Source organism: Lathyrus oleraceus, chromosome 4, assembly GCF_024323335.1.
Source record: "Lathyrus oleraceus cultivar Zhongwan6 chromosome 4, CAAS_Psat_ZW6_1.0, whole genome shotgun sequence".
Classification (NCBI taxonomy): domain Eukaryota; kingdom Viridiplantae; phylum Streptophyta; class Magnoliopsida; order Fabales; family Fabaceae; genus Lathyrus; species Lathyrus oleraceus.
The window spans coordinates 236297986-236303898 of record NC_066582.1 but is presented as its reverse complement, the minus strand read 5'-3'; positions in this window follow the sequence as shown (position 1 = coordinate 236303898).

Below are 5913 nucleotides of genomic sequence, written 5' to 3'. Positions count from 1 at the left end.
AGGGGGAGTGAGTGAGATCTCATATCTAAGAGTTTTTAGGTAGAAGTCACACGGGTAGAGATTAGGTGAAAAAGACTGTAACTTGTGTTGTTTACCGAGAGTCTTTGAATTGATTCTATTTTAGTGGATTTCCTTCCTGGATTGGTAGCCCCCAGACGTAGGTGAGTTTGCATCGAACTGGGTTAACAATTGTTTGTGTCTCTTGCATTACTGTTCTTTATCTTTATCATGTTTGTATTGTTCAGATATTAGTGTCGTGACATTACCTTCGACATCTCATATCTGATACCAGAATTTCAATTTTAAAGAGAAAACATCACTGAGCACGAATATCACCTCCAACTCATCCAATTCCAACTATATTGAGAGATATGTGGAATTGAAAAATGAGGTTCATTATCTGAGTTGCTTCGATTTGACCTCAAAGCAACTCAAACACCTTGCCTACATTGGTAGGACTTCAGACAACACAAGAATCAATGAAATTGAGCAAGAATCAAGGAGAATCGAAGAGTTTAAAATTTCTGCAAATTACCTTCAATGGAGGTATGAGCTTGCTAGATCTTGATCTGAATCGTGCTTGGCTTTACTTCAATTGCTTGCAGGAGAGGAATGGAAAGGCTTAGAATCAATGGACTCCTGAAAATTGAATTCCAAAACAATGGAGATTCAAGCTCAAATTTAAATGAATTTATCAGGGTTATCCTCTTAGAATGAAGGGTTTTCAATGGGGATTCAAAGCTGGCGCAAGGTGTGTCTGTTTTCTGAGCAAACGCAGTTGTATATATAGCCAAATCCATGTGATATTTGCACACTCTTTTCACTTTCCAATTTTGGCAAAATGATGAAAGCATTGTGCATGGGCGCGTATAGGCCCATGGAATGATGGTTTGAAAGTCCAATTGAATGACCAGATGCTTTGGAGATGGATTGGATTGCAAAGTACATGTGCATTGTCACTTGAAGATTGATCCATGCCAAATGATATCAGCTTGTTTAAGCCATGCGCAGCCTATGCATTTCTCATCCAAAATGCATGAATTTTAGCTCTTCGGAAAGGTGAGATCAAGAGGAACAAGTTTGATGTTGAACATTTTTTCATTTGGATCTTGGAAATTAGAGATATCTGAGGTGGAAGTTTGGAAAAATTTGACATATCAAAATTTTTCTAAGTGTCAAGCCATATGTCTCAATATTCCACATTGCTTAACTTTTTATGGGAGGTTCAAATGAGAAAAGTGTCTTCATCAAAGTTGTATCTCTCTCAAAGACCTTCAAATGGTCACCAATTTCATGTCATTTGGATTTGAAATGATAGAGTTATGCATTTTTGAAGTTTGGAAAAATCACTTGATCAATGGTATAGGTCAAAAGTGACCTATAATGTAGCCTCATATCACATGCTCAAAAAAGTTGAATTTGCTCCCACTCCAAACATAAAAGTTGAAGTAGACACATTGGATTTGATTGTGAAACTTGGAAATCTTTCATCTCATAAAATATGAGCAAGTTATGGCCTTGGGAAGTTGACTTTCAAATTAGGGTTTAGACAAAATGACCTATAATGTTTCAACATAGAAAATGATTTTCCAAGAAAAACTAGATCTAGGTCTCAACATGAAAGTTGTTTTATCTTTGAATCATTTTCATATGGTGAAAATTGTAGGAGATAGGGTCTAGGGAGACCCAGTTTTGATCAGATGAATTCATCTGGCCAACCACCATCAACCAACTTGCTAATTTCCAATTCTCTTGACTTTCTAGGATCATGGTAGATCATATATGCATAAGATGATGAAATTTGAAGTGTAACTTGAGAAATTTGATCAATTGATGAGATGGCTTCTTGGAGAAGTTACTCAAGATACCTAGTCAAACTAGGGTTTCCAAGGCAAATCACCCTCAAACTCTTGAAGAAAACTTGATCAATATAACATGTAGAGAACAATTGGGACTCATATATGATGCTCATAACCATTATTGGATCAATTCTTGATTGTGCTCTTTTTTCATGAGGGTCTCAAACCCTAGATGTGATCAATGAATCAATAAGATCATGCCCCTACCTACAAAAAGTTAGATAGATACAAAGACATATTTTTGGTATTTTGGTTAGTAAAATGATATAATACAAGTGTGATATAATCACAAGGTGCTTGGTGATCTCTCCCAAAACAAACCCAATGAAAAGGGGTGAGGAGGATGCCAAGGTATGTTCCCAATGCTGATGTTTGTGATGGAATTGCATGAGGGATCTTAGGGTCAAAATTGGGGTCTTACAATATCTCACACCTTGTGGGGAGAAGGTGTTGTCACTGCAACATATGTGCTCAATAGGTGTCCAACCAAGAAGCTTAAGGAAATTGTTCCTTTAGAGAAATGGACTGGATATAAGCAAAGTGTGAGCCATCTAAAGGTGTTTGATTATATTTTTTACAAACATATTCTAGATGCTTAGAGAGGGAAGTTGGATGACAGAAGCAGAGTTATGTTGCTTTTAGGGTACCGCAGTACATGTGTTTATAAGCTATATGGAGTCAAGGACATTTTTACCCCTCTGTCCAAAAGGGACCCCTCTCCTGAGGTGGAAACCCAAGCTGAGAAAGATGATGACTCATCTAAAATAGAAAACGAAGTAGCTGCTGAGGGACTATGTTCTCTTGGAAAAAACTTACCTAGTATGTCCCCTGATATTGCTCAGGACATTGAGGAAGAAAGGTCTGAGGAAGAAGATGACACGTTGGTCAATCTTGTGAAAACAAGTGTAGCTAATAGACTAAGAAAAAGGAAGAGTATGGCTGAGATAAGGACAGGTAGGAAAGAGAAAAGGGTTGCTGGTATAGGTCCCTCCAAGTCTTGGAGTAAAGTAGAGGTCAGGAAGAGGAAAGAAAGTGAGAGTTCTGAATCTGATGAGGATGTCGAATACGATGTCTTAGACATTTCCCCTGTTAAAAGGAAGTCTGTCAAGAAGTCTCCAAACAAAGTGGCTGCTGTTCATCTTGACAATATCTCTTTTCACGTAGAAGATGGTGCTGCCAAATGGAAGTTTGTGACTCAAAGAAGGGTAGCAGTTGAAAGAGAATTGGGAAAAGAGGCAAGTGAAGTAAAAGAAGTCATGGAGTTAATTAAGGCAGTTGGTCTTATGAAAACTGTGACTGCTCTGCCTCAGTGCTATGAGGGGTTGGTCAAAGAATTCATTGTGAACATCCCTGAGGAGATTTATGAAAGAAGCGGCAGGGAGGTCTGCAAAGTGTTTGTAAGGGGTAAGTGTATGAAACTTTCACCTACCATCATCAACAAGTTCCTAGGGAGAGGAACTGATGGAGGAGTCGATCTAGAGACCACAGACAATGAGGTCTGTAGAATTATTACAGCTGGCCAAGTTAAGGAATGGCCTAGTAGGAAACACCTATCATCTAGTAAGCTCACTGTTAAATATGCCATTCTGCATAAGATTGGTTCAGCAAATTGGGTACCTACTAATCATGTCTCTACCATCTCCATCGTCCTTGGAAGAATCATTCATGCTATTGGAACCAAGATAAACTATGATTTTGGCAAATTTATATTTGATCAAACCATCAGACATGCTTCTACAAATGCTGTGAAGTTACCGATTGCTTTCCCTTCCCTTATGTGTGGCATTATCCTGAGCCAACAACCAGGCATACTCAATACAAATGACATGCCAAGCAGAAGAAAAACCCCTCTATCCATTCATTATAAGCTGTTTGAGGGAAGTCATATAAATGATGTTGCCATGACATCTGACAGAAGAGAGCCTGCATCTCAAGGAAGCCTAATTGATCAATTGAAAGATACCTGCAAGGAATTGGAGAAGGGTATGAAGGTGGCCAAGGCAAGAAAAGAAGCTTTGGAAGCTCTTATGTGTAGGCTGGAAAAAGAGGAGTTAGAGAAGGCTGGTAAGGATTCAGATGGAAAAGCACAATCCAGTGGCAGCTCTGAAAGATCTGAGTGTTCTGAAGATGAAGGTGAAGGTGATACTTCTTCTTCTGACTAATGGTTCCTGCCTGAATTGAAGACTGGGAGGTGTGGTGGAAGTTGGGCTACTGTTTGGAAGGCTGTTGTCTTGATTGTTTTTTATTTTGTGGCAGTCCTTATTGATGCTTGTTATGTAATATTTAGGGCTCTTAATGAGTTCCTTGAATTTGTTCATTATCTCAGCTTTCAGCTGTGTATAATGATGGTGTGTACTTCCTGAATATTTTGTTTTAACATGCTTAATGTTATAACATCTGATCTAACATTCTCTGCTAGGCTAATAGACATTTATTTTGTCTAATTGGTAACCTTTGGTCAATTTTGACTAAAAAGGGGGAGAAGTGCTTGATATGGAAGCTGTTGTGGAAGTTGTATGTGGCTGGACAGAAGGACAACTATTATTGAAAGGAGTGCACAGGTGCTAAAACAGAATGTAATTCTGTTTGTTTATAGATGTCAAAGAGGATGTCTGATATGGTGCACAGGTGTTGATGTTGAAGAAGATGTCAGTATGACATTCTGGCTGGTACAGGTACTGGAGTTCAGTAGCTGTTATGATTGTTGAATGCACAAATTTAGGGGGAGAAGGAGTACCCTTGTGCATTGTGCATTTGTGTGTCTTACTAGTTGCATCCATAACTAGTAATTCTGTTGTTTGTTGCACAGATTTAGGGGGAGGAGAAGTACCCTTGTGCATGTGTGTATTACTAGTAGCCATAGCTAGTAATTGTTTTTCTTCTGCTGCTGATTAAACTTCTGTTATGTTGTTTAACTGCTGATAGTTTACCTTGTGAACAAAAAGGACAGATATATGTTTTAGCCAAAATTTGCCAAAGTGGGAGTTTGTTGATTCTAAGTGTTGGCAGCAATTTTGGTAAAACTAAAGAGTGTTCACAAGATGTTATGTGTGATGTCTTAACATGAGATATCCTATGTACCTGCTGGAGTTCAAGAACATGTGCATGCAGGATTGTTTCAGAACGCCATTTACAATGACAAGGCTTCTGATATTGGATGTACCTGCTGGAGCTTAAATGAAAGACATGTTCATGCAGGATTGTTTCAGATGACATACACAATGTCATGACATCTGATATGGCTGTACCTGCTGGAAATTATAAAAGGAATTATTGGATTATGCAGGATTTTTCCAGGATGTCAGACCCGATGTCATGACATCCTATACACAGAACATTCAGTATGAATGTCTGGTGTTTTGTGATTGCACATATAATGGCAATCTTTGGATGATTAAAGATATGGCTAGCTGGCGCATTCAATCATGGATTACAACCAGATTTACTTATTTTCCAAGGAGATCTAAACAGCTGTTATAAAAAGATTTGATTGGAAAATAGATTTAGGATTTTCAAGATGTCCAAGCCCAGCTGGATGCTTCTATAAAAAGGGACTTAGAAAACCTGTTTGAATATATAACCAAGACTGAGCGAAATATAGAGAGAGAGCTAGGGTTTGTGTCTGTTTAGTCGTAAGACTTGTAGGTCATTCAAGTCATCCATTGATGATTGAATTGGACTGATTTGTGGTTGTAATTTGTCACTCTAAAGCTGTTAAGCAAGAGTGTGTGTCTTCTTGATCAAAGCTTTGAAGCAAGATCAAGAGTGTGTCTTCTTGATTGAAACTGTGAAGTAAAATCAAGAGTGTGTAATTGAAAAGTATTTTCTTTTCACAAGGGATTGTTGTTTAAAATCACGGGTGTGTGATTGTAAGGGAAGTGAGTGGGTTCTCATATCTAAGAGTGCTTAGGTAGAAGTTGCACGGGTAGAGATTAGGTGAGAAAGACTGTAGCTTGTTGAAGTGTACGGATAGTCTTTGAACTAATTCTATTTTAGTGAATTTCCTTCCTGGCTTGGTAGCCCCCAGACGTAGGTGAGTTGCACCGAACTAGGT